Below are 13,141 nucleotides of genomic sequence, written 5' to 3'. Positions count from 1 at the left end.
CCTACTTAAAGTATAAAAGTATAAAGTAACCTTTAAATAAATAAAAAAAAGAAAAAAAAAGGTAGATGCCACTATATGAATTGTAGCGAGCCCTTAAAATGACATGGGAGAGTAAAATAAAACCCAAGGGTTTCTCGTGCGCACAAGAAACTTCCTTACTGCCTGAAAAATTCAAAGAAAAAAGATATACACACGCACGTTCCCCCTTTGTCATAGCTGACAGTCAAGACAAAAACTGAAAGGAAAATGAGCTCTTCATCACTACATACAGACCTAAAACGCTCTGAAAATGGCACGGAGTAGGAGAGTGCAACAATTTTGCATACACACTAAGATTATGTTAGACGCTTTGCGCAGCTTGGCGTTTGCAGTTTGTAGAACACCTGCTTGCTTCTGACGAATGACGATTTCCTTGTGTGTCAGCAGCACAAATTTGACGAATAGCCTAACCGATGAGTGTTTGCGTTATATGATTCATCCAATTACACTCGTTCTCACTAGGTGTGGATGGCGCCACTGATCTGTATTGGATGGCGCACATGACGTGAAATACATAATCAATGAAGCCAAGAGTTAAAAAAAAAAAACTGAAGCCAAGAGTAACGAGGCTGTTAGTTTTGAAAATGTAAGGAATAGAAAGTACAGATACTTGTGTGAAAATGTAATGAGTAGAAGTCAGAAGTAGGCAGAAAAATAAGTAATGGAGTGAAGTACAGATACCTAAAAAGTGTACTTAAGTACAGTAACGAAGTATTTGTACTTCGTTACTTGACACCTCTGCTTATCTGTCATCAATGCCCACCCAAAATAATTTTAAGACCCAAAGAGACAGTTTACAGCATCGAGCAGTTGGTTGTACTCACATCATCATCACTGAAGGGCATCATCTTCATTCACAACTGAGAGAAGCAATGGATGTCTGCAAGCTGTATATCAGCAGTGTTGAAGTTAGTTAAAGGCTTTCACAAACCACTGAAACAGGTGTTACTCTGCACCGGTCTGGTAAGGGTTCCGTATTCTGTACATTAAGGGGGGTTCTGTGCGATGTCACAGGGAGCTCAGCGAATAAATTAGAACATTCTGGGGTTCTAATTCTGCCCTAAGAGAAAGGGTCATGGAGTAAAGAGGTTTTTAAATCAAAACAAACATTTCTGGCCAGGCTTCTCATGTGGGAAGCTGAAAATCTGCTTTACGTGTACACACTCGTTCAGGTTCACAGTTCACACCAGTGAGCAGCTAACAACTACGTGAAAACAGCGTTATATAGTGGCCATCCCCCTCTATATTCTCACCATTATCTTTTAACCTCAGTCTGTAAACACCTGGGAACTGATGAGAGCCGTTCTTGGACCCTGGACCCTAGTTTTTATTCCCATTTCACACACCGTACCAACACACCCACCTTCTGGAATTGGCATTGTAAAATGTCATTTTACAGTGTAATTATTTAAAGTGTTGGCTGCTGAGTCATCAAGCATAGTTGAAACCAGAGTGGTCTTTTTATAAGGCTCAGGTTGAAAGCATGTCCACAGCACAGGGAAATATTAATTCCTTTTTACACTGGGCCACTCGGTAGGCAACTTTATATGAGGCGAGTTGAGCATCTCCTGGATGCAGCTCGAGTAAAAAATGACTGTTGAGCAGGTTTTTATCTGAAAACTCAACTGGTTTGTCTTCTTTTTTCCCCCCATATCCTGTCCAGCATTATGACAGCAGAATTGTAATCTGAATCTAAGGACATCCTTGTTATTGCTGCCTTGTTTGCAGTTCAGCTGATTATTCATGTCAGGGCTCTTATCCATCGGGAAATGTGTTTTTAGGTGGGCGGGGCCTTCGAGCATTGTTCTCCTTTCAAAGTAACACAATACACTACAGACATACTGCCACCTTACTGTATGAATATTACTGAAATAACAAAGAGCTGAACTGAAGCCCAAAGCCTGGTGTTTGTTCAGTCTGAAACTTACATTTTTCCATCCACTTCCTGGATCACCTGTTTGGATGAAACGAACACACTGATGTGCTGCAAACTAAAAACAGCTGAATGAGGACATAATGTAAATGTTGGTCATCATTCCCAAACCTCACAGGCTGCAATGCTCTGAAAACTTTGGCTACTTGATCATTAAAGCAGATATCTGATAATAACAGGGTTTCTTTTTCAGTCTGAAATGAACTTATACTGAACAGACTGAAATATAGTGATTCCATGATTATGGGCCTGTTTCTTTTTCAAACTATAATTTGTTGTTTTTAAACTTTCCTCAAAATTTGCAAAGAAACTAAAAGCCCCTGTATTTGAGCTTTATTTAGGTCTTTAGTGGTATTTTGTGTATTAAATGGGGATATTTCATGTCAAGCCAACCAGGTGATCCCACAGGAACTACAAATATCTGAGCCATTATAGAGTTTTAATATTCAACAATGATATGCAGCCACCTCTGATCAAACATACTTGAGCTTGCTGCAGTTTATAAAGAGAGGTGGGGGTTAAAGTCAGTCCTCTACAGTAAGAACCTCCCATTTTAATCTCTGAGTGTAATCAGGGGAGACCAACACTGGTCAGAATGCAGGTGCAAGGAGCTGAGAGCTATAAGAGAGATGAGAAAAGAGAAATGTGGGATCAGGAGGTTTCTGTATTGAGCAGCAGTGACATGTTACACTGTGGTAACTAGCAGCACAGAAGTAAACTGCACTGCTGTTCAGGCTGAGTCCTTCAATTGTTAATGTGCAGGTTTCTCCTTTATTTGCACCTCTAATCTGCACATTCACTCCTTTCTCTACATTTCAAGTGCCTGCGAGCATGTATCCAAGGAGCATGGATTGCTTGTACCAGAGGATTGTATCATAGTTGTCAATAGCTTTTCAGTGTGGTGCACTTTTGTAGATTATAATTTGCTGACAGAAAGGTAAGGATTTTTCTCTCTCGGTTGTCTGTCTAACCCTCTGGCTATTTACTTGGATTTCTGGCAGGGAGAAATATTCCTCTGCTGATTTATGCTCAGACTGGACCTTAGACTGAGCCCACAACTTGTAAAAATGAGGATGGCACAGAAGTAATAGAATCGGATGCAAAAAGGTTTCAAGGTGAAACAGTTTTCTGAATTGCAACCTTTGTTTTGTGTTGTTTCTCAGGAGATTGCCTTCCCCAAGATGGTGGCCAGCTGTTGCCGTTTCTTATGCTATCTCTGCCGCATTAGTCGCCAGAACCAGAAAGCCATGTTTGACCACCTGAGCTACCTGCTTGAGAACAGCATTGTTGGGCTGGGTAAGTGATGGTAGATTCACTAAGAGTCCACTCTCCTAGCTGCTACTGACAGTAACCTAATGGATTTTCAGTGTATCATTCTGAGGGAAGACAAGACAAACGGAAGACAAGTCGGAGGAAAATATAAATACTGAGGAAAGGTTTTTGTGACATTGAGGAATTCCTCCTCGAGTATATCCTACACTATAGCACCTAAAAATGTCAATACTGCCCCCAAAGTGAAACAATGCACTAAAACCAATAGTTGCTACCAGCTGGAAGAGTTTTTCGGCTAAAGTATATTTTCAGGCTCATCATCCACATTATAGGAGGCATCCGGTGAAGAAGAAACATTTTGTAATTCAAAATGCCAAAATATCAGGTTCTGAGAAATAGGGTCATGGAGGGAGGAAGACGACAAAGAGAGAAAAACGACGGTAATGAAGGTTATTTGTAAGTCCAGGGAGGGACCGATGAGACAATGAGTTGTGTGTGCTGGTGCTGCTGCTGCAAACTAAAGCACCTGCCTCCGAAAGAAGAGAGATTCAACTCATCAAACAAAGATAGACGAATATCTGCAAAATGATGGAGGCTCAGTGGAGAGCAGAGACTACACCATGAGTGTATAGCTCAGTGTAACTCAGAGGTTAAAAAATGATTTACAGTTTTCCTTTTACAATGTGACACCATCATTGAGGTCATCTTTACACCACTAGGCGCTCCTCCTCCTCCTCCTTTCTTAGAGCAGTTCACTTTAGATGTAAAGAGGGAGAGAAGATGGCATTTAAAAAACAACAACTATATTCTCTGTAGATTAGAAATAATTGTAGAAATGAGGTCATAAGGGTTTTTTCTTTATCAAAGTCTGACTTGGATAAAACGCATGGCCCTCCTCTACCTCTCGCCTGAATGATTTAGCGATCTTTTTCCTGTTGTGGTCGTGGACTGAATCATCCAGCCAGTTTAGGACCCTTCTTCGAATGCTCTTCTCTTTACGTTTTTCTCCAACTTCTACTGTTTCGTCTGGCAGGAATTCAAGGTTTTCAAAGTCATCCAAGTTTTTCTGGATTGCCTTTGGACCTGTTTTTTGCCGACTGTCCTGTCCCACCAAATCAAATCAAATCAAATTTATTTGTATAGCACATTTCATGTACAAACAATTCAAAGTGCTTCACATAAAATAAAAGCATTGCAGCGGGGAGTGGAAGAAGCATTAAAAATACATAAAAGAATATAAAGAGAAACAAATAAAATCATTTAAAAACAAGCAACAGGCAAGATGAGTTAAAATCAATCACCAGCTCCTCTTGCGGCTCTGAGTGGAAAATCATTGCACAACGGCTCCTCTCTTCTGAGGAGAACGTCCTCGTTTTCCACCTCTTCCACCGGCACCTCTTTAGCGGCTCCTTTTTTGGGTTTGGGGAAGTGGACTGTTATTTGGGATATTTCAGTGGTGTTGCTGCACACCTGAAAACTGAAGGTGGGGGCTGCAGAGGGTTGAGTGTGACTGGTGCTTCCTGCCATCAGGTGTCTGCTCCAACCACGACAGTTTGTAGTGTGAACTTTTTGTGAACGAAAAACGTCGTCTTTAAAAAGCTCAGCTGTTGTCATGGGCTTAGGATGAACTCTCATCTTTATGTTCCTGATGGAGAGGTCTTTGGCATCCTGCGATGAAACAACGAGACAAGAATATCCGTGTTGGACTTCTCAGATATACCGAGGGCATTTTCAGTGAAAACAAATCCCCCCAAAAAAACATGGAATAGAGATCATAGGGAATTAAGTCTTTTATTTCTTTTTTTTTTCTTCTTCTTCTCCAAAAATCTGGTCATGTAGCTTAAGTTCCCAGACAGTCTTACTGGAGAGACATATTTTCTGGTTATGCACTGATTGGCTCTGTGTCTTTCTTTGCATCTTCTTGAGATTTTCAGCTGAGCTTTTTTTTTTTTATCTGTGAAACCATGGATTTCTGTGCTATTTTGGATGCTTTGTGGCTGGGAAGACTTCTGCTGATAACTCAGGCATTTTTTTTCCAGCTATTATGATGCATAACCATGGCAACAGCAAAGTTGTTAACCTTTTGGAGCAGCTAAACCGAGCTACCCAAAGCCCAAGTAATGCCTTCAATAAGACCTCAATTCAAGATGAGTTGAAGAGGAGATGTCTTGGATGCAAAGTGAGAAAGAAGTTAAACTTATTGTCATGGAATGTACGAGGTCACTGGAGATGGAATGGACAAGCTTAGACTCCTGATGAGAACACAGCAGAAATCTCAGGATGGCGATATTATTGTTTGATTATTGAGACGTGACAGCAGCTCTGGCATCTCTCTACTCAGCTTTGGGACTGTGCGGTCGGAGAGATGTTGGACTGTTGGCTGTGAGTTTCTGTCCATGTACAGAGAGTTTATCTGTGTTACCTGCCAATGCTGCATGTGCACTCATCAGCTAAGTTGTTGCCAAGCTACAAAAACACCTTAACTCATTGATGGCGATCTCTGAAGATTTCTGCCGCACCTTCCTCTCTATTATACTTAAACTTTATGCATGTTTGTCAGCTGTTTTATATCTTATTTTGTCACCTCCCTGTAACAAAAGCATATCTTTAATAATTATGAATACTGAAGCAAAAAATTTTTCCCTTTGGGGGATTAATAAAGTATTATGGAATTGAATGGAATAGGTTGGCCTGTTTTGGCTTTTAAGCTTGGCAACAACTGAGCTGATGATGTCATTCACAGTGTCTGCAGGTAATACAGGTGAACTCTCAGCAAACAACACGCACAGGAACTCAGCCAACTGTTTGACATTTGTGGTGCAGAGATGCTCTTTCTTAGTAACATGTCCAGGACTATACCATGTGTTGTTACTGAAATCCCTCCTCTTTCAGCAGTCTCTGCCAAAATCTTCCTGCAGCCACATTTTAGTGAAAAAATAATTATATTGCCTTCCTGATATTCCTGCTGGGTCCTCATCGGGGCCCCCAGCATGTCCATTTTATCCAACCGTGATCTACCACTTCCAGTGATGATCAGCGAAAGAAATGTTTTAAACTTCCCCCTCCTTTCTCTTCATTATGTTCTTGCTCAAGATGTTCAACTAATCTGGATTCGGTGTCTTTTTCCAAGCATTATTTGGGCTTTGGAAAGGTCAATCTGATGCTCCCACATGCAAACAACTTTCCTGTTGCCGTGGTTATGCTTCACAACAATTTTTTTAAAATGTGCCAGAATTACCAGAAGCAAACATTGCAGCACCCAGCATAGAAAAATGTTTTAAAAATAAATAATTCACCAAAAACCACCTCTACATTGACAAAATCCAATGAAATGCCATGTTTACTGATTATGTTTCTGAACTGGTTTGTCTGAAAATGTCCATTTGTGAAGTTTTTTGCGTTTTTTTTTATAGAAAATCTTGTGGGGTTTAAACTTGACAATGATTTATGACCTTACTGGTACACATGTACTGAACACTACTCAAAATTTGGAAAGAAAAGCATAATTCTATGGCTTTTTTTTTTTTTTCCATCTCAACTGATGTTGATGAAATACAGCAGATTAAACTGCAGGTTAAAAAATGTCATTGGCTGTATTTTAACAGTGCTTTTCTTCTTATGCACATTGGATTTAAAATGTGCAAAGAAATTGTTGTTTTTATTTTATGTGAACATTTTTTAAGTATTCGCCACTTTAATGATTAACATTTGTAAAAGGATGGGACACCCCCAATGTAAGTGCTTTTCTTTTCTCCCTGCTGAAAAGAGTGAGCTACATTATCTTTTAAATTGTTAACAGAAGTTAATGACCCTCTTTACCTTTTGAAGAAAGCAGTCCAGATCAGCATCTTCCCAATTCAGTTTTCCCCAAATACTTGTGTTTAGTCCTCTGCAAGTGGCAGAGGGGCTTTGGATGCAGATCTGTGGGTTCAGCTTTAAAAAGCCTTGGCTAGCTGCAGTTGTTTGCGCCTCCATGAAGTCCAAAGGTTTGGTAGTTCTTGTTTTACCGTGTGTTGACAGTGCTGAAGAAAATTATGCTTTTTTTGTACAGCTCAGGCGATCTGAAAATGATCCTTCTCTCAGAGAAAATCGTGTGAACTTTGAACGGAACTTGTTGTCCATTCTGAATACGAAAAATAGAACACAACAAAAAATTTGAACAAAAATACGCATTCACTTTTGAATCAAAACAAAAGTCTAGGGTTACTAAAATGAGTTTAATCAAGTGGATATCAGTAAAAGTTAGAGCAGTCCAGCCGGGAAACATGGAGGGAATTTAATTCAAACATCTAAGGCTTCCTGAAATGGAAAAAATGTTTTCATCTCCTTTGTGAACAGGAAGAATAATTACAGCAATAAAACTCTCTTTCAGTGTTCATTATATGAATATGTTCCTCAACATCCTTTTAGAAGGGCATGAAATAGTTTAGCTTTTTGTTTTTGTTTGAATGGGTCTAATTGCTATAACTCTTTGAATTTTTTTTATTCTCCTGTAACGATCTATAAAAAATGGCAGAATTTGTTTTTCATCAGTTCTGTCAACCTTTATTTAGTTTGACTTTAGCCTTATTAGTTAGATTTCTGTGGATTAGAGTGAGTGCATTGTTCAATGGAGGTTAGAGAGGAGCCTAAGCACTCCAACAAATACATGTCACAAGTTCAAGAAACCTGCATGTGACAGCAGGCAGATGTATTACTATGTAAAATGTTTGACAGCTTAGATGCTGACTTGGATAGCTTGATATATTCTAGTATTCTGTACTGAAATAGACAGAACCGATCATATCAAAACAGACACAATATGTAGCTAAACCGGTGTTTGTTTTTACTACACGGCAAAAAAAGTTTGCTTTGCTGCTGACAGTGTGTGTGTGTGTGTTTTCAGCCTCTGAAGCTATGCGGGGCTCAACTCCACTGGATGTTGCAGCATCTTCAGAGGTGCCTCGCTCTGGCTCTGGAGGAGCCTGATCTGGAAAAGGTTTGTCAGTTCCACATCTAGAAAAATAATAATTATAGCAATAATTCTGATAATATTAGATGATAATAATAGTAATAACAGATGTTTTTTTTTTAAAAAGAGGCTTGACTGCACAGCTCCTTATAATGTGACACTTTTAAGTTTGGCTGATTAAAGTAGCTATCAAGTGTTTACTCTTATCTGAGCGTATTTGTTGTTTAAGCAAATAAAAATGTTGGGTGATAGATTTTCTTTCATTTCTGATACTTTTTGTAAAGCCAATTTGATCAAACTGCATCTCGAAGAGAAGGAAATATCGTTGAACACAACAAAGTTAAGACAAAAAACACATCGGTAATTTCCTATCAGATATTTCCGTTTTAATATCATTAAAGCTACTCAACACTGACTTGTGGTGAACATAAGTCGGAAAGTAAAACGCATGCCATCCACGTTTTCTCTGCAAGGATGCAGACTGATATTCTGACAAAACTCACTTGGTAAGTGCTTTCAAGCTGTCACAGTTGCTGACAGGGTGAAAAAGACAGAACCTTCCATTAAAAGACCCAGGAGTGAAGCAGGACTGTTTGTGTGTCGGTGGTGACATACCTGGCAGGATGTGGTCTTCAGAGTTGTGCCATGCTGGTCGCTACGGGTTACCCGGACATTGGCTGGAATCCCATAGAGGGAGAGCGGTACCTGTCGTTCCTGAGGTTCGCAGTCTTCTGCAACGGTACGTCTGTCAATTTTCTTTCTAAACACTTGTTTCAAATGTTGCAAACACTGACTTTTATAGGGTGACCTTACATGCGCTGAATGATTACCTGTGGTTTACTCTCTGTTGATCAGATTATCTTGCTGCAGTAATATAAGGTTCTAATAAAGCACACTTTGGACATTGGTTAAAACCTTTTGAAACAGCAGGGAAATGTTAACCGAGGAGGACGGTAGCAGTAGGTTAGGAAGTAGGCAGACAATAGGTTTGCATTGTTTTATTTTATTAGCAATTTGAAGATGTGACTTGAGATGGTTATCACAAATAACTTGCAGCAATGCCCAAAAGCTGTATCTGCTTTCTTTAAGTGTTTTTTGCCTGGTTTAAAGAAGAGTTTTGCACATTAGGGGGGAATGGGAAAAAACTTTACAAATCATGTCCCAACTTTGCAAAGATTAAAATAATGTGACTAACCAGATGTTTCCAGTCTGAACCGGCAAACAAACGCACAGCTGACAAGTGTAACATCTCAGATACTCAGATCTTTTACTTAATTAACCACAAGAAATCTAGCCTATACCACCAACCACTGGTGACACACAAGGAAACGCATCTGAATCCAATTTCTTTTTCACGGCTTTTCAAAAAAGTTTTGTTTTGCTGGTGAATGGAAACGCAGCAGGTGAATTATTGCCTTTCATTGTGTTCAACGTGTCCCGTCAACAAAATGCACTGTTTGAATCTTCGAAGACACACACTCATTTACAGAGCAGATCATTTAATAATTTCTGACTGCGGGCACAATAGAGTCACTCTTAGTTTCCAAAATGACCATGATGACACATTAAAATAGCAATTAATAATTACCTGAAAGAGAGAAGAAAAGATCATTTCATTGCACTTATGTCATTGGCCATCTTTACATAATCTATGTAGAAACCTTAACTTGACTTTATAATGGATCATATAGGATACATGTAAATGTGAGTTGTGTGTGTAGATGCATTGGAGGATTATTAGTAACATAGTTACTGGTATAAAAAGCAGGAAAGGAAGTGATTAAAAAATTTGCAAGGGAAGGCACCACAGTGCTGCTGAGTTGCCAAGACTGAGAGGTGAACATGTTAGTCAGCTCTTTCTGGATAAAGAATGAATCAGTCCTTCAGCGAAGGTGCTGAATTCCACTTCCTGGATATCTGTGGTCGAGCTGACTCTGTCCATTTCTCTTGAGAATGATATAAAGCGTTAGCTAAAGTGTGAGAAAGATGAATGTAAATGCCCTTCTGTTGGTCTGTTGCATCTCAGGTGAGAGCGTCGAGGAGAATGCCAATGTGGTGATGAAGCTGCTGATCAGACGTCCTGAGTGCTTTGGCCCCGCTCTGAGAGGAGAGGGGGAGGGCAGGGTCTGCTGACTGCCATGAATGAGGCCATCAAGATTTCTGACGATCCTGCTCTGGACCTGCCCAAGACCCCTGCTGGAGTCACTACAGGGTATGAATCTGCCCCAGTCTATTTGTTCAGCTGGTTCCTGACACTGTTTCAAATAAGCAGTTTGATCACACTGAGGCTGCGGCTACACGGAAACGTTTTTCACTGTAAACGATACTTTTTCTTATCGTTTGGCTGCCGCGGCCACACGGAGCCGGCGTTCCCACTACCCCAAAACGATAGTTTTTGAGAACGGGTTCCAGAGTGGGAAGATTTGGAAACGGCGTCGTTTCGTTTCCATTGTTACAGCAAAAACGGATTCGTTTACATCTGCGTCACAGCCACATGGCTAACGCAGTGACGTATACACATACGTCAGTGACCACAACAAAAAGCGGCTTCGCGTGCAACATCCATTCAAAATCCGGAAGAAGAAGACAACACAACAAGGACAGACAGCGATCATCATGGACCCCACAACACTGATAGCAGCACTGCTGCAGACACTGCTAACTACAGCGGCGTTGTTGAAGGAACAACGTGAGCTTCGCGCTGGTAAGGTAGGGGCGTACACGCATGCGCATTGCTTCTTCTATTGTTCTGGTGTAACCGGTGGGGGTGGCTTACAGCGCACCTAGAGGTGTTTCGTGTGTACTGCATCGTTTTCAGCAAGCGTGGCGTTTCCATCTGGACAGAGAAGCTCCCCTGTGTGGTCGAAATCGTTTTCGTACCAGTTTTCAAAAAAACCCTTGTTTCGTTTTCGTGTAGCCGTAGCCTGAGACACTAAAACATCCATCCAAATACTCAAAAGTATTCACAAATGATTAGATCTCCAATTATCTGTGTGAATTGCTATATTTATAGTTATATTTAACATCCTGTGTGTTTGTGAGCTTTGCTCAACCTACCTGTTACAGAGACATAAAATAAGAAATGCTCCATTCCTGAGGTGGGATGAATGTTTATCCCCTGTTGATCCAAAATAAGTGGAAGAGAAGGGAGGTTATTTCTCTGTTATAATGAGTTTTTTCAGTAGACCAAATTGTTTTAGTAATAAGCTGATCTCTCTGAGATTTACTGAATATTTAAAAATGGTGTTGCATAAAGTTTTTGCGGCTCCAGCACAAATAAAAACATGCAAATGAAGCAACATTAGACACGGAAAGCATAACTGAGTGAATGGGAGAAAATATATTTGCAAAAAAAGTATTTTTCCATCCTCGAGAGCAACATTGATCTTTTATCCAGTGGATATACGGCTCTACGTGTTTCAGTTTGGTTCAAGTCTCCAGCTGCAACTGCAGCTTTGAGTTTGAGTTGAGTCTCTTTCTGATATATGAAGTAGAATGATTGATTGTAGACTACACAATCTTCTTATTTACTGTAATTTGAGGTGGAATATAAGCTAATATGCTGCTGAATCTTCACTCTCATAACTCAAATTTAAATCTTTGCTCCAAAGCGGGCAACTACTGCACTTCACATTGCAGGTGCCTTGAAAGGAGATCATGTTCTGTGCCAAAAGAGTGTTCTATACTTACAAAATTGTCCACCTACTGCTCCCCTGCTGACCTTTTTGATTGTCTTTCAAAAGCATTGAAGAAAATAGTTATTACAGTTGCAAAGTAACGTTGTTGTCTCTGTGCTTCAGGTCGGGTGAGGAAGAAGAAGAAGTTATTCACATGGGCAATGCAGTCATGTCCTTCTACTCTGCCCTTATTGATCTGCTGGGACGCTGTGCTCCAGAAATGCATGTGAGGCTCTTGTTGAAGAATTCTGTGCAGTATGGAAAGCTACGCCTGTATCAGACTTGAATGACAGCTAACTTTGTAATATGATATTCTGTATTTAGTAGAGGTATTAAAATTAGTAGAATTAGTCATTTGAAGACTTTGGTATCTCCCTGTACTTAATCTTAATGGTGCTTTTTAACATTATCTCTCAATAGAAAACTGCAATTTGAGCAGCTAAAAAAAAACTAACAATGAGCTTCACAAAAGCAAACAAGGACTGCCAAACTGTGCTTTTTTTTTAAGATACAATGTTGAAAGTTTAAAAAAATAAACAGAATGAACTTTTTAATATTTACCATTTCAGCCACAATATACTTACTTTAAATCTGTTCTCACCTTGTATGTAGACTCGTGTTTTCTACTTAATTATTGCTGCAGGACACCCAAATAAATGTGTTTTCTTATTTCTTACAGCTTATCAACGCAGGTAAAGGTGAAGCACTGCGTATCAGAGCCATCCTGCGCTCTCTGGTTCCCACTTTAGATCTGGTGGGCATCATCAGCATCCCCCTCAAAATGCCGGTGATTAATAAAGGTAAGTAAATCCTGGTGGCTGCATTAAGTCATGCAGCAGTCAGTGATTGAAAAGCAACAGATGAACAGAAATGAATTGAGATAAAGCAGTAAGAGCAACAGAATATTCAGAGCTGTAGACAGGAAACCAAAAGAGATTGAAAATCTTCCAACCGAAGCAGGAAAGCATTTTTCTGGCTTAAAGGCTGAAGCTGTGCAGTCATCTATATGACATTAAAATGTATTCTGTGTGAACAAACACATGCCACCTTATCTCACAATCTGTTTTCACTGCTTCCTGCTGAACTGTCATGCCACATTACTTACTGGAAGTGCTCAGAGAGAAAAAGTAGATTTGGCTGGTATGGTACGCATGTCACACTGACAGATCAAGGAAACTGGAGTGATTACATATATCTTCCCTTTGAGAATCATACATCATTGTAAATGTCTCTGTCCTGACAGCAGGCATCACTCAGAAGTGAATTAGT

General features: G+C 39.9%; 1 pseudogene; it reads left to right on the top strand.

Moving 5' to 3' along the window:
• The first annotated feature begins 2,567 nt into the window (after window positions 1–2,567).
• LOC142375815 (ryanodine receptor 3-like) overlaps window positions 2,568–13,141 on the top strand; it is a 34,235-nt pseudogene continuing 23,661 nt past the window's right edge.

Source organism: Odontesthes bonariensis, assembly GCF_027942865.1.
Source record: "Odontesthes bonariensis isolate fOdoBon6 chromosome 6 unlocalized genomic scaffold, fOdoBon6.hap1 SUPER_6_unloc_1, whole genome shotgun sequence".
NCBI classification, from domain to species: Eukaryota; Metazoa; Chordata; class Actinopteri; order Atheriniformes; family Atherinopsidae; genus Odontesthes; species Odontesthes bonariensis.
Note: the sequence above shows the minus strand (reverse complement) of the source record. Positions and strands in the feature narration are given on the sequence as shown.